Raw genomic sequence first — 20,891 nt, 5'->3', positions numbered from 1 at the left:
AGCAAAAATAAACAAATGGGATCTAATTAAAATTAAAAGCTTCTGCACAACAAAGGAAAATATAAGCAAGGTGAAAAGACAGCCTTCTGAATGGGAGAAAATAATAGCAAATGAAGCAACTGACAAACAACTAATCTCAAAAATATACAAGCCACTTATGCAGCTCAATTCCAGAAAAATAAACGACCCAATCAAAAAATGGGCCAAAGAACTAAATAGACATTTCTCCAAAGAAGACATACGGATGGCTAACAAACACATGAAACGATGCTCAACATCACTCATTATTAGAGAAATGCAAATCAAAACCACAATGAGGTACCACTTCACAAGAGTCAGAATGGCTGCGATCCAAAAATCTGCAAGCAATAAATGCTGGAGAGGGTGTGGAGAAAAGGGAACCCTCCTACACTGTTGGTGGGAATGCAAACTAGTACAGCCACTATGGAGAACAGTGTGGAGATTCCTTAAAAAATTGCAAATAGAACTACCTTATGACCCAGCAATCCCACTTCTGGGCATACACACCGAGGAAACCAGAATGGAAAGAGACACATGTACTCCAATGTTCATCGCAGCACTGTTTATAATAGCCAGGACATGGAAACAACCTAGATGTCCATCAGCAGATGAATGGATAAGAAAGCTGTGGTACATATACACAATGGAGTATTACTCAGCCGTTAAAAAGAATTCATTTGAATCAGTTCTGATGAGATGGATGAAACTGGAGCCAATTATACAGAGTGAAGTAAGCCAGAAAGAAAAACACCAATACAGTATACTAACACATATATATGGAATTTAGGAAGATGGCAATGACGACCCTGTATGCAAGACAGGAAAAAAGACACAGATGTGTATAACAGACTTTTGGACTCAGAGGGAGAGGGAGAGGGTGGGATGATTTGGGAGAATGGGAATTCTAACATGTAAACTATCATGTAAGAATTGAATCGTCAGTCCATGTCTGACATAGGGTGCAGCATGCTTGGGGCTGGTGCATGGGGATGACCCAGAGAGTTGTTGTGGGGAGGGAGGTGGGAGGGGGGGTCATGTTTGGGAACGCATGTAAGAATTAAAGATTTTAAAATTAAAAAAATAATAATAATAAAAGAAAAGAAAAAAAAACACTTTAGGTGAAAACTAGGATAATCTGAATAATGTATAGACTTTAATTAACAAAGCATCAATATTGATTCATAATTACAACATATGTACCATATTAATATAAGGTGTTAATATTAAGTGAAAAAAAAATAGATAAATTAAGATACTTAGTTGGAGTTTCAATAGCAAGCTCTCAAAATTAATAGAATGAAATTATCCTTCAATTAAAATAAATAAATTTTTAAAATTAATAAATGAATAGATAGAAAAGTAGAAGGATATAGTAGGCCTGAAAAGCATTATGAACGAATTCAACATAATTAAAATTTATACAATTTTCATAAAACAGCAGCTTACAAATTCTACTTAAGTTCTCATAAACTGTAAGCCAAGAGACACTGAAAAATATCCAGGAACATAAAACAAGGTGCAGAGATTTCAGGATCTAAAGGTATTAGAATCATACAGTCTGTTCTCTTACCACTGTGGAATTATATTAAAAATCAAAATCAAAAGATATTTGAAAATAATCCACATATTTTCAAGTGCAATGTGACATTTACTAAGAGAGATCTTTGACTTAGCCATTAAAAGCCTCAGTAAAGTTAAAAGACTGAAAAAACACAGAGGGTGATTGCAGAGAAGAAAGCATTTAAATGAGAAATTAATATCAAATTGAGAGATTAATATCAAAGATACTTTCTAAACCCTATGTAATTAAAAATTAAAATTAGTGGATGTATCTTTTCATTTTTATTCTGTTATGAATATTTTAATGAGAAAATATTCATAACAGAATAAAAATGAAAAGAGAATTTATCAGAATTTGTTGCTGCAGCTGAAGTGGCTCAGTGATACTAAATACAATATGGATTCTTGAATAAGGTAGGAAAATAAATAATGGACACTAACATAAAATTTTGTGAAATTTGAACAAAATCTGTACTTTAGTTAGTAATACTGTATCATATGTTAATTTCCTGTGGTTCTTTTGTTGTTGTTGTTGTTGTTGTTGTTACTTAGTTGTGTCTGAATCTTTGCAACTTTATGGACTGCAGCACTCCAGGCTTCTCTGTCCTTCACTATCTCCCAGAGTTTGCTCAAACTCATGTCCATTGAGTCAATGATGCCATCCAACCATCTCATCCTCTGTCGCCCCTTCTCCTCCTGCCCTCCAGCATCAGAATCCTTTCCAATGAGTCTGATCTTTGCATCAGGTGGCCAAAGCATTGGTGCTTCAACTTCAGCATCAGTCCTTCCAATGAATATTCAGAGTTGATTTCCTTTAGGATTGACTGGTTTGGTCTCCTTCCTGTCCAATGGACACTCAAGAGTCTTCTCCTGCACCATAATTCGAAAGCATCAATTCTTCAGCTCTCCGCTCTCTGTAAATCCAGCTCTCAAATCCGTACATGACTACTGGAAAAACCAAAGCTTTTTCTATATGGACGTTTGTCAACAAAGTGATGTGTCTTCTTTTTAATACACTGGCTTGGTTTGTCATAGCTTTTCTTCCAAGCAGCAAGCATCTTTTATTTATTTATTTATTTTTAATTTATTTTATTTTTTTAATTTTACTTTACAGTACTGATTTCATGGCTTCAGTCATTGTCCATAGTGATTTTGGAGACCAAGAAAATGAAGTCTTTCACTATTTCCATTGTTTTACCCATCTATTTGCCATGAAGTGATGGGACCAGATGCCATAATCTTAGTTTTTTGAATGTTGAGTTTTAAGCCAGCTTTTTCTCGCTCATCTTTCACCTTCATCAAGAGGCTCTTTAGTTCCTCTTTATTTTCTGCCATTAAGGTGGTGTCATCTGCATATCTGAGGTTATTGGTATTTTTCCCGGCAATCTTGATTCCAGCACTTGATTCCAGTGCTTCATCTATCCCGGCACTTCCCATGATGTACTCTGCATATAAGTTAAATAAGCAGGGTGACAATAAAGCCTTGATGTACTTCTTTCCCAATTTTGAACATTGTTCCTTGTCCAGTTCTAATTATTGCTTCTTGACCTGCATAAAGATTTCTCAGGAGGCAGGTAGGGTGGTCTGGTATTCCCATCTCTTTAAGAATTTTCCCTAGTTTGTTGTGATTCACACAGTCACAGACTTTAGTGTTATCAATGAAGCAGAAGTTACTTTAGCACAAACCTCATAGATGCCAGAATAAATGGAACTACATCAGTAGTAGATGTTTTTCTGGAATCCCCTTGCTTTTTCTATGATCCAACAGATGTTGGCAATTTGATTTCTGCTTCCTCTGCCTTTTCTAAATCCATCTTGTACATCTGGAAGTTCTTGGTTCACATACTGTTGAAGCCTAACTTGAAGGATTTTGAGCATTACCTTGCTAGCATGTGAAATGAGTGCAATTTTGTGGTAGTTTGAACGTTCTTTGGCATTGCCTTTCTTTGGGATTGGAATGAAAACTGACCTTTTCCAGTCCTCTGAACAGTGCTAAGTTTTCCAAATTTGTTGGCATATTAAGTGCAGTACTTTAACAGCATCATCTTTTAGGATTTGAAACAGCTCAGCTGGAATTCCATCACCTCTGCTAGCTTTCTTTTTTTTTTAACAGCATAGTATTTCTTATATTCTCAGAATCGAAATAGCAGTTTCAACGTCACTCAATTAAAAAAAAAATCACTCAGGTAATAAACTTTCCAGACTTTTAGCAATAATACTATTAGGTTGGTGCAAAAGTAATTATAGTTTTGGACACTGAATTTTAATTCATTATAACTAGGCTTAAACACATCATTATTAATCAAAATAGGAGTCATTACAATCAATACATTTTTGCCAATGAAAAATAAGTTTCTTTATTCCTGTAGCATAAAAATCTGTGCTTCGGGTTTTGATGAACTCTTGGAAAGCATTTTCTGCATCCTGGTGGTTTTTTTCTACAAAAAGTTGTCAAGATTCTTGAAAAAGTTGTCAGTTGGCGAAAGGTCAGGTGAATGTATCAGATGAGGCAAAACTTTGTAGCCCAATTTGTTCAACGTTTGAAGTTGGTTGTGTGACATGCGGTCAGGTGTTGTCACAGAGAAGCATGGGCCCGTTCTACTGACCAGTGCTGGCTGCAGGCACTACAGTTTTCGGTGTGTCTCATCAACGTGCTGAGCATACTTGTCAGATGTAATGGTTTCACTGGGATTCAGACAGCTGTAGTGGATCAGATTGGCAACAAACCACCAAACAGTGACCACGACCCTTTTTTAGGGTGCAACTTTGGCTTTGGGAAGTCCTTTGGAGTGTCTTCTTGGTCCAGCCACTGAGCTTGTCACCCCTGGTTATCATATAAAATCCGCCCTTCATTGCACGTCACAATCCAATTGAGAAATTGTTGTTGTTGCATAGAAAAAGAGAAGCAACACTTCAAAACGACGATTTTTTTTATTTGCGGCAGCTCATGAAGCACCCATGTATTGAGCTTTTTCACCTTTAAAATTTGCTTCAAATGCCAAACAACTGTAGAATAGTTGACGTTGAGTTCTTGGGCAACTTCTTGTGCGGTTTTAAGAGATCAGCTTCAGTGATCCTCACAGATGGTTGTTGTCAACTTCCAATGGCTAGTGTCTGCGCTCAACTTCAAGCTTGTAATCTTCTTTGCAAAACTTCTTGAACCACTGCTGCACTGTTCGTTCATTAGCAGTTCTTGGGCCAAATGCATTGTTGATGTTGTGACTTGTCCCTGATGCTTTATGACCCATTTTGAACTTGAATAAGAAAATTGCTTGAATTTGTTTTTTGTCTAGCATCATTTCCATAGTCTAAAATACATATAAAATAATAATTCATTAACAAAAAACATAAAGCAATAAATGCTCATTAAAATGATGTATAACATAACCACATTTATTTAAGAATGTATTCCAGTATCATATGGCAAAGTTCAGCAATGCAAAACCAAAATTACTTTTGCACCAGCCTAATAGATGCCAGAATAAATGGGACTATGTCAGTTTTGAGTGAATATAAATTAGAAATCTAGCATTCTATTCTTAGTCAAACAAGTATAATCAAAATGTCAAAATTTTTTAGCTGGGCAAAACTTCATAGATTTTCTAAAATATATATTTATTACACATACTATTTGTACATATTTATACCAAAACTTTTTTCCTGTACTTGATAAAGACTTGAGAAAGAAAAACAAACCAAAAAAAGGAGATGGAAAAATTGGAAAACAGAAACTAAATGGGAACACTTGAATATGAATAGAAAAAGTGAACTGATCTAGATGAAAGTAAAATATCATCATCTAGTCCAGTTGTTTTTAAACATAACTGCTTATTAGAATCACATCTGGAGCTTTGGAGAAAAAAGAAATACCTGGATATTTGAATTTTTCAAAAATTCCAAGATAATTCTAATGTGCATCTGAATTAAAAGGTGGTTACAGGTTTTTCTATTAAATAGTTTTACTGATATAGAATTATATTATTTTCTGTTGACCAATCATGATACAATAGTATTAAATGAATAATAGTTACATAATCACAATCATAAAAGATGTTCATCAGTTTTCACAATCAATAGCCAGACAAAAAATAAAAGATAATTATAATTACAAGCCATAATGGAAACATGACCCTAACTATAAAAAAACTACATACAATTTGGGGGGTAGGTAGAGTGATGCCGTAAGTGCAAATGCATACATGCGCATGTTTTCATCCACCCCACCAGTCTATGTCTTTTATAGCTGAGTTTTATAAGGAAAAAATATAGCATATAGAAATATATGATCTTTTTTTGAAAATTGAAATATATTTGACTTACAATGTGCTAGTTAGTTTTAAGTGTACCGTAAAGTGAATCAGTTATACATATACATATATCCAGTTGGTTTTTTAGGTTTTCTTCCCCATACAGGTCATTACAGAGTATTGAGTAGAGTTCCACGTGCTAACAATGAGTTCTCATTAGTTATCTATTTGATATATATTAGTGTGTATGTGTCAATCCCAATCTCCCAATTTATCCCTCTTCCTCTTATCCCCTGGTAACCATAAGTTTGTTACCTACATCTGTGACTCTCCTTCTGTTTTGAGACTAAGTTCATTTATTCCTTTTTTCTTAGATTCTGCATATAAGCAGTGTCATATGATATTTGTTTTTCTGTGTCTTAGTTCACTCAGTGTGACAATCTCTCAATCCATCCATGTTGCTGCAAACAGCATTTTTTTTCATTTTCATGACTGAGTGTGGTGGTTTTGTCACTAACTCATGTCTGGTTCTTGCGACCCCGTGGACTGTAACCTGCCAGGCTTCTCTGTCCATGGAACTCTCCAGGCAAGAATACTGGAGTGGGTTGCCACCTCCTTCTCCAGGGGATCTTCCCAAACCAGGAATCAAACCCGGGTCTCCTGCATTGCAGGCAGGTTTACCAACTGAGCTATGAGGGATGGCTGACTAATATACATACATATACCACACTTTCTTTATCCATTCCTCTGTTTCAGTTGCTTCCATGTTCTGGCAACTGTAAATAGTGCTGCAATGAATATTGGGGTGCATGTATCTTTTTGAATTGCGGTTTTCTCTGAGTATAGGCCTAGGAATGGAATTGTTGCATCATATGGTAGTTCTGTTTTTATATATATGTATGAAGTGACTTAGCGGTAGCAGTAGCATTCCTTTTCAGATTCCTTTCCCATTTTGGTTTATTACAGGATATTGAATATAGTTTCCTGTGCTACACATTAGGACATGTTGTTTATCTGACCGTCTTTATATTATTTATCTTATTTTATACATTTTTTTTTGTTTTTTCCTTTTGGATCATAGAAAAAGCACAAAAGTTCCAGAAAAACATCTGCTTTATTGACTATGCCAAAGCCTTTGACTGTGTCGATCCAAACAAACTGTGGAAAATTATTCAAAAGATGGGAATATCAGACCACCTGACCAACCTCCTGAGAAATCTGTATGCAGGTCAAGAAGCAACGGTTAGAACTGGACATGGAACAACAGACTGGTTCTAAATCAGAAAAGGAGTAAGTCAAGGCTGTATATTTAACTGCTTATTTAATTTGTATGCAGAGTACATCATCAGAAATGATGGACTGGATGAAGCACAAGCTGGAATAAGATTGCCAGGAGAAATATCAATAACCTCAAATATGCAGATGACACCACCATTATGGCAGAAGGTGAAGAAGAACTAAAGAGCCTCTTGATGAAAGTGAAAGAGGAGAGTAAATTGGCTTAGAGCTCAACATTCAGGAAACTAAGATCATGGCATCTGGTCCCAGCACTTCATGGCAAACAGATGGGAAAACAGTGGAAATAGTGACAGACTTTATTTTGGGCGGCTCCAAAATCACTGAAATGGTAACTGCAGCCATGGAATCAAAAGACCCTTGCTCCTTGGAAGAAAAGTTATGACCAACCTAGATAGCATATTAGAAAGCAGAGACATTACTTTGCCAACAAAGGTCCATCTACTCAAAGCTATGGTTTTCCCAGTAGTCATGTATGGATGTGAGAATTGGACTATAAAGAAAGCTGAGCACCGAAGAAATGATGCTTTTGAACTGTGGGTTGGAAAAGACTGTAGAGAGTCTCTTGGACAGCAAAGAAATCCAACCAGTCCATCCTAAACGAAATCAGTCCTGAATATTCATTGGAAAGACTGATGCTGAAGCTGAAACTCCAATACGTTGGCCACCTGATGCGAAGAACTGACTCATTTGAAAAGACCCTGATGCGGGGAAAGATTGAAGGTGGCAGGAGAAGGGGACGACAGAGGATGAGATTGTTGTATGGCATCACTGACTCTATGGACATGAGTAAATTCTGGGAGTTGGCGATGGACAGGGAGGCCTGGAGTGCTGCAGTCCATGAGGTTGCAAAGAGCTGGACACGACTGAGTGACTAAACTGAACTGATATTGTCTTACAATCACAAAAAGAAGCAAATAAAAGAAAAAGAGCCCTTTAGAAGGAAGGCTACAAGAAAGGAACTGACTTTACTGTGGATCAGTGATTTGAGTAATTGATGTGTTTCAAAGGCTTATTTACGCAGAGGGATGAGCTGGTCTGGTGGCCACAGGTATATATATGGCATCAGCCTTTAGGAATATTCCTCTGATTACACCCTATTCCCCCCTACCCCCTCAGGCCCTGTGCACTTTCTGTTGGTTAAGGGTGGGCATGGACACTTGCTGATGGCTGTGGAGTCTGCATGGGAAACTGATAATATGAAGGCAGTGCCCTTGGGGCTGCCTGTCCAACAAGCATGTTGTGGAGCAGTCACTGTTCTGTGAAGCAAGTGTCAGGGCCTCATTTCCCCTCATTAAATGAGAAGACAGTAATGTCTGGTCCTCCTTCAGAGAGGCATTCCAGGAATCAACAGAATAGTATCTGTAACTAGCTGTGGGCAAAATCTCTCTAGCTTTGCTCCATTTATTAGTAATGTCCAGGGTGGATTCCTAGAACTGTGGATGGAAAGGACTCTTGCTTGAGAGGCCCCCATCCAGTCCCATCTGCAAGGAGAGCTGCAACCAAGCCACCCAGACCTCTGGGCTCATTCTTCTCGGCTTCCCTGTATAACTTATTTATGGTTCTAAAATCCAGCAGAGTCAGTAATGTCCTTCTATGCCTCTTTATATCTTTCCACTCTTAAACTGCATCCCTCCTGGGACTTCATTCAAAGGAGTTCCTTAGTCTTTTTTGGAGTTCCTCCAACTTCTCTGCATTCAATTCAAGAAGCTCTAAACACAAGCTTTCCTGTAATAGATGCTAAGTAGTCTTGCTTGTGGAGAAGGCAATGGCGACCCACTCCAGTATTCTTGTCTGGAAAATCCCATGGGTGGAGGAGCCTGATGAGCTGCAGTCCATGGGGTCGCTAAGAGTTGGACACGACTGAGCGACTTCACTTTCACTCTTCACTTTCATGCATTGGAGAAGAACGTGGCAACCCACTCCAGTGTTCTTGCCTGGAGAATCCCAGGGACGGAGGAGCCTGGTGGGCTGCCGTCTATGGGGTTGTGCAGAGTCAGACACGACTGAAGCTACTTAGCAGCAGCAGCAGTCTTACTTGAGCAGACTAAAATAATTTATATCCTTCAGTGTTATACAAATGTGATTCTAGGCTGAGGGAATGCGTAGAGAGAAATTAGGGGCTTTGGTGAGCTGAGATCAAAATTCTGCTGCATAGCCCCCCCACCAGTGACCACAGGTGAGTCAGTCACTTTGTCTCCGTCCTTAGAAGGTAGAAAAGAATATCTACTAATTCTTCAGAAGGCCCCTGTGAGGAGTAAATGAGATAGTGTATATAAACTGCTTGGTTTATGTTGTGTATTTTTTTCATACAAAACTGGCTTAACTACAAGTCAGTTTCTTCATCTGGTTTTCAACAGAAGAAACGTGATCTGCTCCAAAGCTGGAGGAAAAAAAAGCGGATTTGCTGACAAACAGAACTATCCTATTCTCTAAGAGATGTTCAAGAGTAATTTTAAAGATGTTTAATTTTTGCCTTAAGTGCTAATTTTAGAACTGAGCTCTGTGATAAGATTCAACTTCCTTGAGGGAGAGTTTGCCTTGCAATTTTATTCTCAGCAGTTTACAGTCCAGTGCACTTTTGAAAGCTTAGTAAGATTTTGGGAACCATTGACCCAAAGACAAATAATTTATCACTTATAGTCCTCACAAAGGGATAGCTTGATTTGGAAATATCTCCTTCCCAGAAATCCCTATGAAATAGGAGGTGGGGGCGGGCGGGGTGGGGGGACAACCATACATGAGCAGTGTTTGGACTAATCAGTGCATGAGAGAGAAACAGTACACCCCCAGCTTTGCAGGAGAGAGTAAAAACTTGCAAATGGGACAACATCCCATAGATTCACTAACAAACAAATGAAGAAAAAAATCCAAAACCTTAGCATGTCTCCCATACGTCCATCAAGATAAATAACAGGTAACAACTGCTTATAGTAGACTGGGCACTGTTTTATGCAAATTGTATGTATTGTTATTTATCTTCCTATGAATTTATGGGCAAGCATTGTGTCCTGACTTTCTAGGTAAACAATCTTAGGTACAGAGACAGAAAATTTTGCCACATGTGCCAAATCCTAGGGTTTTATGGCACGTGCGGTAGAGCTGGATTCAGACCCAGGCAGTGGGTTCCAAGAGACCACCTTGTACCGCTGCTTCTCTTGAATGTCTCTGGTTGGGAACTCCTGGCCCAGCCCAGTCTTTATCCCTAACTGGGAAAGCAATTCTAGTAGTAGTTAAATTCACATATTTTAGTGTCTAAAATTTCCTCTTTAGTGGAGGAACAGGAAGGGAATTGATTACCTTCCCTGCTCCCTCTATCTCAAATCCTAGCTGGTTAAGAAACTGAGGTCTACAGGATTTAGATATGTAAAATAGAGATCATATTCTGTACCCAAACACCTCTAAGTCAGCTTGCTGTACTCAAATCATCATGCCTTCAGAAAGCTTCTTATACGTCAGCTGCACTAAGTGGTGGTGTTTTTTTGTTGTTGTTGTTGTTCTGTTTTGTTTTTTAATAATTTAACATGGATAAGGCATTGTGAATTACGGAGAAAATAAGTAGTATTAACACTTTGAGTTAATTCTAATAAGATAAAGTTTTATTATTGTTCTGTGATTTGGTACAAAATCTTCACCATCAGATGAAGCCTAAGTATTGTATTGATTTAATATTTAACCAGTTAGTAGGAATGCTTATTGAGTATTTACTTTGCACTAGGAGCTTACTCAAGATTTTTCATCCACTTTTCAGTAAGGTTGGTAGGTATCTTTCCTCCTCATTGTTGATGGCAATTGAGTTATAGAGCAGTCTCCAGTAATTAGCTTCAGTTCTCGGTATAACCTAGAGTGACAGAGGAAGTCTGAAAGCTTTGAATCATTCTAATGTTTTCCTGTGCATATTTAACCACAATCCTCTACTCCTTCCCAAAGAATTGATAAAGGCAAAGCGATGTTTGTAGCTTCAGACTTGCTACATCACAGCTTTAAAGGCCATACTATGGAATATGTATCTAATAACCATTTTGTTACAGAATTTGCATAGTTGTTGATCCCTTGAGTACCTGACCCTAAGATTAATCTCTAATCTGGCAGATTCCATAGTCTGATCCTCACGAAAGAAATCTTCAAACTGAAAAAAAACAAAAGGTTTATTTATGGGCTCTCTCAAAAACTATCAATGTTATGCAGAAAGGAAGAAAAATCAAGTGACACCTTTCCTCAGTTGGTGACAAAAGATTAGCTCTGATTAACTCAACCACTGGCTCTGAGTTATGTCATAGTAGCAAGGGCAAAAATTCTTGGCTGTGTTAATCACATTTGGATGAGACATCAGGTTTTATAGAAATTATCCCCACATCATTGCTTTCTTTCTGGCACATTAGTACAGCTAATTCATGAGCAGAATGAACAAGCCTTTCTTGCAGCAGAGAAGACTTCCTTTGATGAAACAGAGCCACCATAAGTTGTCCTCCAGAATCTGGGAAAAGCTTGTATTAGTCTGTGTTACACATGTTTTGCTTTTGCATTCAGTTGGCCACCAACAAGTATGTGATCATAATAACTGTTTAAGGCAATAGGAAGCCTAGTTATAGGACATCCGTTCCAGGTTCTTCCTAGTTTATTTTTCAAAAATGCTTTTTCTAGATTACTTGGTGGTTCAGATGGTAAAAAATCTGCCTGCAATGCAGGAGACCTGGGTTCGATTCTTGGGTTGGGAAGATTTCTGGAGAAGGGAACAGCTTCCCACTCCAGTATTCTGGCCTGGAGAATTTCATGGACAGAGGAGCCTGGCAGGCTATAGTCCATGGGGTCACAAAGAGTCAGACATGACTGAGCAACTTTCACTTTCAGATTACCTAATTAAGTCACATACACGTTTACACACCATTTCAGGCCATATGAATTTCTTTATTGTGTGACCTGTTCACTAACCAAAATGTATGATTGAGAGAACGTAAACACAAACGAGCCAATCCACGGTGGGAATGGGAATCCAAGCAGCTGATCTGGACTTAACAGGCTCCTGCTTCCCCTCCATCTCAAGGCCATCCACAGATATGGGTCAGATAAGCTGCTGCCATGTGTGCAGACAGGGAGACACAATTCTCTACTGGAACTGAGAAGACAAGGGAGACCCAGAGAGCAAAGATGACTGGTGAGGAGTAGTAAGAGTGGTTGTCCTTCCCTCCAGTGAGTAAAAAAAAGCAGACGCTGTCAACATGTATATAGCCCTAGGACACATTCTCTATAAAATACCTCCTACAGGAAGGTAAAACTTATAAAATATGTATGGTGCATGATTCTTTTGATGAATTTGACTTACTGGTTTAAACAGTAACTTGATCTTTGGCGATAGGGTTGAGAAGTCCTTTCTGGAAGCTATAATAACATTTCTGAACCATAAGGCTACATTACTGGTTCCTATGGACTGGGATTTACTCAGTTGTATACTTGTGTCCTAGAAAAGATAAGAGAACTTCGCCAGAGTCACAGCAGGAGGGTATGAGAAGTAGAGCTATTGAAGCTGCAGGATAGAAAGAAGTAGACCTAGGGACTTAAATATATTCAAATGTAAAATTTTCTTTCAGAAGGTCCTAGGTGTGAAATGCTTGAATTAATCCTGCTTAAACCATGTAGAAAAACAAACATACCAGACAAAGGAAAAGTCATGAAAATTCATCTAAACAGCTCGAAAATAGTATGTGTAGACTACCTCTCAACTGCAGCTTTTAAAAAGTTCACCCATGATGGCTGGTTTGGCATTCATTCCTAAAACCCCTTTTGTTTCTTGATCTGCACAGAGCAATCAATTGCAATGACAAACTGACATGTTAAACACCAATCTCACATTTAACTGAAATTATTTCATGGCCCTGTGAAGCATAGTAACCCATTATTTTGTTTTGCCTTGACTACAGAATGGCAAAAGAAGCAGAAATTTTTTTTTGTTTTTTAAAAAAAAAGCTCTTAAACTCCTTTTGCCTTGTCTACAGCATAGGGAGGAGGGAGGGTGAGTATTTCCATTTAGTGTTTGGGCTACTTGAGAAGATAAATTAGGTGAGGCCACAGGAAAATCTCACCATTATTTTCTGCCCTTTAACCATGCATGCGGCTCCCTCCCAGGAGCTCACAGCGCACCCCTCTGTAATTGAAGTGTGCAGTTTATGCCAAGATAGGCTCTGGGTAAGGGCCTCACAAAGAGAGTCGTGCTGTGAGTGGCAGCAAGCCAGGGTTTTGTTCTCCTTGGGCTCTAGCATCTCCTTCCCAGGTTGGGGATGTGAGTGAAGAAACAAAGTAACACTCCATTTGCTTGCGGGAGTGCAGTGAGCAGGTAAAGAGCCTCCTCCTCCACTCAAAGAAGCCACTTTGAGAAGATGAAAACTCCATGCTTTCTACCTGAGGCAGAGTATCTGGCAAACAAACAGAAACCATAAATAGACTCATGGAGACAGATAACAAACCGGTGGTCTCTGGATGGAAGCAGGCAGAGGTGAAAGGGCGCAAAAGAGATGAAGAGGATTAAGAGGAACAAACTCCCAGCTCTAAAAGAAGTAAGACCTGGGGATATAGTGTACAGTATAGGAAATACAATCAGTAACACTATAATAACCTTGCATGGTGACATATGGTAACTAGATTTATCATGGTGACCATTTTGTAATGTATAAAAATATCAAGTCACTATACTATACTGAAATTCACCTGAAACTAACAGACTATTTTAAGTCATTTACACTTGAATTTAAAAATTTTTGTTCAATGTATTTGAAGTGTCTTCAAAGATAACACTACCATGTTTCCCCTAAAAGATAGATATAAGAAGTATCCAAATTATTTAAGAAGTTGTATTGAATTTATGTTGGCAATAATGAATTCACTTTTCAATTTTTTAATGAACTATAGAATATATCAAAAGAATATTTATAAAATATTTGTCATGTTTCTTATCCCTCAGTTCAGTTCAGTTGTTCAGTCGTGTCTGACTCTTTGCGACCCCGTGGACTACAGCTCGCCAGGCTTCCCTGTCGATCACCAACTCCTGTAGCTTGCTCAAACTCATGTCCATCCAGTCAGTGATGCCATCCATCCATCTCATCTCCCGTCGTTCCCTTCTCCTGCCTTCAATCTTTCGCAGCATCAGGGTCTTTGCCAGTAAGTCAGTTCTTCACATCAGGTGGCCAAAGTATTGGGGTTTCAACTTCAGCATCCGTCCTCCCAATGAATATTCAGTACTGATTTCCTTTAGAATTGACTGGTTTGATCTCCTTGTAGTCCAAAGGACTCTCAAGAGTCTTCTCCAACACCACAGTTACAGTTCAAAGGCATCAATTTTTCAGCGCTCAGCTTTCTTTATTACTGATATAGTCAAAGTTGGTAATGATAAACTGATATAGTCAAGTTGATAATGTCTCTGCTTTTTAATATGCTGACTGAGCAACTTCACTTTCACTTTTCACTTTCATGCATTGGAGAAGGAAATGGCAACCCGCTCCAGTGTTCTTGCCTGGAGAATCCCAGAGACGGGGGAGCCCGATGGGCTGCCATCTCTGGGGTCGCACAGAGTCGGACACGACTGAAGCGACTTAGCAGCAGCAGCAGCAGGTTGGTCATAGCTTTTCTTCCAAGGAGGAAGCGTCTTTTAATTTCATGGCTGCAGTCACCATCTGCAGTGATTTTGGAGCCCAAGAAAATAAAGTCTGTCACTTTTTCCATTGTTTCCTCATCTATTTACCATGAAAGATGGAACCGGATGCCATGATCTTAGTTTTTCTCATCCCTGGGAACTTAGAAAAACTCTGTTATGAAACATTTCAAACATATGCAAAAACGAAGAGAATGATATGATGAACCTCTATATACCTACCACTGAACTCCATCAATTATCAACACATGGTCAGTCCTGGTTCATGTAACCTTTATGTACACCATTATTTCAAAGAAACTTATAGATTTCATATCATTTTATCCATAAACACTTAAAAATGTATCTCTAAGAGATAAGGACTTGTTTTAATACCAAGGTCATATCTAGAATTAATAATAATTCTCTCCCTTAAAAAAAAATCAGACCCTTGAGAGAACAAGATGGCAGAGGAGCAGGTGGATGTAGAGCACATCTGTCGCCATGGATACCTCAGGGATACACCTTCAGACACAGAAGTGCATGCAGAACACCAGCTGAGAGTGGACAGGAGTACCTGACCGGCGGAAAGAAACATACAGAACCACGAAAAACTTGGTAGGATGAAGGAACTAGGGGGAAAAACAGGAGTGTTAGTAGCACTGGACCTGCCCTTGGCAGGTGGGGGAACTGAAGCAAGGGTCTGATCCCCACATCAGGGCAGTTGTGTGAGTCAGAGGAGAAACATTTAAGGCTAAGAGTGAAACAGCTGATCCGTGGCAGCCTAAATGGAATGAGAAGCAGACAGTCCTTGTCACAGCTATACACACCCCAGGCAGGGACGCACATCCCCTGGAAGGTGCAGAGGCTGGGAGCTGAAGTTCAGGGATTGTGGAGCAAGCCCAAGGGGAGGGCTGCTGTTGACTGCAGCAGATAGATGGATCTAGGGGACGTGAGGGAGGAGACTGGTGGGAAATGCCTGTGGAGGAAAGCTCGACAACCATGGAAGCAAGGTGATATTACTGAGTCACGCGTATGGGGTGGAGCCATCACCATAGTCTCTCTCTCCCCGCATGCCAGCATTGGCAGCTGAACAATAGAGAGGCTGGCCCATCAAAGGCCTAATGGACTGACCTACAAAGTAGGACCCCACCAAAGGTGCCCCTTTAAGTGCCTGGTGCGCTGCTCTACAGAGTAGGACCTCAGCTAGGGGGGACCCTCCATGTGCCTGACACACCAAACAACAGAGAAGGACCCCAGGCAAGGGAGCCCTCTAAGTGCCTGAATGGGCAGAGCTACGGAGAAAGACTGGTCAAAGAGGCCTTCTGATTGCCAGCTAGAAGAGGCTCAAAAAAAAGACTCTGATAGAGCCATAACTCCTGCAGCAGAGGCAGTCCGTGTCCCTCCACACTTGGCACCAACAGGATCCCCACAAGCCAAGCAGCTGCGCCACCTTCACAATCAACTCTCACTGGGGCAGAGCTGCCACAGGCAACAAAAAGTCTTGCCCACGCAGGGTTGCTTCAGTCATGTCCCACTTTTTGCGACCCTGTAGACTGTGGTCTCCCAGGCTTCTCTGTCAGGGGATTTCTCCAGGCAAGAATACTGGAGGATATTGGCCAGTACAGGTTACCATACCCTTCTAGAGCACTGTATTTCCTGCTGCCCTAGCCACCAACTCCCGTGAGTACCTGGTGCTTCCAGAACCCTTGCAACCCAAGCAGCTGCACCACTGCCACACCTGGCCCTCACAGGAAACCCAAGTCCTCCAGAGGAAAGCCTCAACGGCAAACCCCAGTAGACAACCCACATGCAGAGGTGGAAATAGAACCACAGTTGAAATCCAGGGGCAGTGTGGCTAAGGAAGAAGACCCAAAACATTCCTACGAGCTGTGCAAGCTGCAGATTAAATCCACACAATCAGCTAGGCAGACTCTGTGTCTATGGAAATGTAAAAGGTCATTGAGAGCTCCCACAAAAGAAAACACACTAGTTTGACAGCTGTGGACAATGGAGGCAAGAACACAGAGTAGGATCAGACTAGAGTCTGAGCTGCCCCCACAGCACGTCCAGAGATCAGCACAGTGTTGGAGGGCATCCTAGGGAGGTGAGGTGGACTGTGACTCCCAGCAAGGGAAAGGACTCTGACAGCAGTGACTCAAGAAAGACATTTATTATTCTTATGTTTTGACTTGTTCTGTAGATTCCTTTGAAATTTTTTTCCCTCCCCCCGCCCCATCTGTTGTCAGTTCAGTTCAGTCACTCAGTCGTGTCTGACTCTGCGACCCCAGGGACTGCAGCACACCAGGCCTCCCTGTCCATCACCAACTCCCAGAGTTTACTCAAACTTATGTCCATTGAGTTGGTGATGCCATCCAACCATCTCATCTTCTGTCGTCCCCTTCTCCTCTTGCCCCCAATCTCTCCCATCATCAGGGTCTTTTCCAGTGAGTCAGTTCTTTGCATCAGCTGGCCAGAGTATTAGAGTTTCAGCATCAGTCCTCCCAATGAATATTCAGGACTGATTTCCTTTAGGATGGACTAGTTGGATCTCCTTGCAGTCCAAGGGACTCTCCAGAGTCTTCTCCAACACTACAATTCAAAAGCATCAATTCTTCAGTGCTCAGTTTTCTTTATAGTCCAACTCTCACATTCATACATGACTACTAGGAAAACCATAGCCTTCACTAGATGGACCTTTGTTGAAAAAGTAATGTCTCTGTTTTTTAATACACTCTCTAGGTTTATCATAGCTTTTCTTCCAAGGAGCAAGCATCTTTTAATTTCATGGCTGCAGTCACCATCTGCAGTGATTTTGGAGGTGCCCTCAAAAAATGTCTGTCACTGTTCCCATTGTTTCCCCATCTATTTGCCATGAAGTGATGGGACCAGATGCCATGTTCTTCGTTTTCTGAATGTTGAGCTTTGAACCAACTTTTTCACTCTCCTCTTTCACTTTCGTCAAGAGGCTCTTTAGTTCTTCTTCACTTTCTGCCATAAGTGTGGTGTCATCTGCGTATCTGAAGTTATTGATATTTCTCCCGGCAATCTTGATTCCAGCTTGTGCTTTATCCAGCCCAGCGTTTCTCATGATGTACTCTGCATAGAAGTTAAATAAGCAGGATGACAATGTACAGCCTTGATGTACTCCTTTCCCAGTTTAAGTTTACGGTTCACGTACTGTTGAAACCTGGTTTGGAGAATTTTGAGCATTACTTTACTAGCGTGTGAGATGAGTTCAATTGTGTGGTAGTTTGAGCATTCTTTGGCATTGCATTTCTTTGGGATTGGAATGAAAACTAACCTTTTCCTGTCCTGTAGCCACTGCTGAGTTTTCCAGATTTCCTGGCATATTGAGTGCAACACTTTCATAGCATCATCTTTTAGGATTTGAAATAGATCAACTGGAATTCATCACCTCCAGGAGCTTTGTTCGTACTGATGCTTCCTAAGGCTCACTTGACTTTGCATTCCAGAATGTCTGGCTCTCAGTGAGTGATCACACCATCATGATTATCTGGGTCGTGAAGATCTTTTTTGTTCAGTTTTGTGTATTGTTGCCACCTCTTCTTAATATCTTCTGCTTCTGTTGGGTCCATACCATTTCTGTCCTTTATTGTATCTATCTTTGCATGAAATATTCCCTTGGTATCTCTAACTTTCTTGAAGAGATCTCTACTCTTTCCCATTCTATTGTTTTCCTCTATTTCTTTACATTGATCACTGAGGAAGGCTTTCTTATCTCTCCTTGGTATTCTTTGGAACTCTGCATTCAAATGAGTATATCTTTCCTTTTCTCCTTTGCTTTTGGCTTCTCTTCTTTTCACAGCTATTTGTAAGGCCTCCTCTGACAGCCATTTTTCTTTTTTGCATTTCTTTTTCTTGGGGATGGTCTTGATCCCTGTCTCCTGTACAATTTCACAAACTTCCATAGTTCATCAGGCACTCTATCAGATCTAATCCCTTGAATCTATTTCTCACTTCCACTGTATAATCATAAGGGATTTGATTTAAGTCATACCTGAATGGTCTAGTGTTTTCCCCAACTGTCTTCAATTTCAGTCTGAATTTGGCCATAAGAAGTTCATGATCTGAGCCACAGTCAGCTCCTGGTCTTCTTTTTGCTGACTGTATAGAGCTTCTCCATCTTTGGCTGCAAAGAATATAATCAATCTGATTTTGGTGTTGGGCATCTGGTGATGTTCATGTGTAGAGTCTTCTCTTGTGTTGTTGGAAGAGGGTGTTTGCTATGACCAGTGCATTCTCTTGGCAGAACTCGATTAGCCTTTGCCCTGCTTCATTCTGTACTCCAAGGCCAAATTTGCCTGTTACTCCAGGTGTTTCTTGACTTCCTACTTTTGCATTCCAGTCCCCTATGATGAAAAGGACATCTTTTTTGGGTGTTATTTCTAGAAGGTCTTGTAGGTCTTCATAGAACCATTCAACTACAGCTTCTTCAGCATTACTGGTCAGGGCATAGACTTGGATAACTGTGATATTGAATGGTTTGCCTTGGAAACGAGATCATTCAGTCATTTTTGAAATTGCATCCAAGTACCACTCCATTTTGGACTCTTTTGTTGAGTGTGATGACCACTCCATTTCTTCTAAGGAGTTCCTACCCACAGTAGTAGATATAATGGTCACCTGAATTAAATTCACCCATTCCAATCCATTTTAGTTCACTGATTCCTAAAATGTCGATGTTCACTCTTGCCATCTCCTATTTTACCACTTCCAATTTGCCTTGATTCATGGACCTAACATTCTAGGTTCCTATGCAATATTAGTCACTCAATCTTGTCCAACTCTTTGTGACCCCACAAACTGTAGTCTGCCAGGCTTCTCTGTCCATGGAATTCTCCAGGCAAAGATACTGGAGTGGATTGCCATTTCTTTCTCCATCGGATCTTCCCAACCCAGGGATTGAACCCTGAGCTCCTGCATCGCAGGCAGATTCTTCACCGTTTGAGCTCAGGGAAGTGCCCCCTCTGTTGTAGTTGTTCATTATTGTCACTATGAAATCTAATTAAGCTTTTGAACTTTTGTTTTTTTCTTCAGTCACATTTTTTATTGTTGGTATAACCCTCTGCCTCTACGTTGGGCTTTTGCAGTTCTGTGGAATTTTCTTTCTTTCTTTTTTTTTCTTCTCTTTGTTTTAACTTTATTTTTTAATTTTTTAAAACCTATTATTATTTTTTCTACATTTATTCCTTTGTTTGCTTTTCCTACTTTTCCCCATGCAGTTAATCTTTAATGTATATAAATCTTCTTCATGAACCTGTTTAAATGTGCGTATCTATTCTTTCTTTCTGTCCTTTTTTCTCAACATATTTGCTAGTTTTGTTTTCATTGCTTTATTCCTCAATTGGCACCTTGCTTTAGTTTTATTTTCCAGGTGGGCTTTAGTTAGTTTCATTCTTAACTGGTAGATATAATTCTTGGTTTCCTTTGTTCACCAGGTCAATCTACTGTACTTTATTTTTGTTAAACTGTTTTGACTTTGCTTATGGGTGTATGTGTGTCTACTCCATTATTTTAATTATTAATTGCCTGATTTTGTAACTACCATTTGTCTGGGGTTCATCTTTGGTTTCTCATTTTGGTTATTTGTTTTACTCTCACTTAATACCATAACAAAACACTTGTGGAATCTTTGTTCCTGACCAGAGGCCAAGCCCTGAGCCTTTGGGGTGGGAGCACTGACTCCAAGACCCTAGGTCACCAGAGAACTAACTCCAGGGAGTATCAAATAGTGAGAACTCACAAATGGAACCGCTTGAACACAAGACCCAGCATCGCCCAGCCACCAGTAGCACCCTGTGCAGGAAGCCTCGTCTAAACAACAAACAAAACAGAAATACAAACCCAGTCATCAACAGACAGGGTTACCACCTCACTCAGCCTTGCCCATCAGAGGAAAAACAAACAAAGAAACTCAGCACAAATGTAGGAGACAGGAAGAATAAAAGAAAACCAGGCCTCGGAAAGGGCGCAAAAGAAATTTATAGTTATTGATAAACTGAATGCTATAAGGCGTGAGACTCTTGGAACAAGTCCAGAGGGAACTGTTCATAATCTTAAAAACAAGATACGATCCTGGAGTTAGAAAACCGACCCCAGACTGTTTCCCAACTGGTGTCTCA

The sequence above is a fragment of the Ovis canadensis genome, chromosome 8, assembly GCF_042477335.2.
Source record: "Ovis canadensis isolate MfBH-ARS-UI-01 breed Bighorn chromosome 8, ARS-UI_OviCan_v2, whole genome shotgun sequence".
NCBI lineage: Eukaryota > Metazoa > Chordata > Mammalia > Artiodactyla > Bovidae > Ovis > Ovis canadensis.
The sequence above is the reverse complement of the archived record's forward strand: the minus strand, read 5'-3'. Positions refer to the sequence as shown.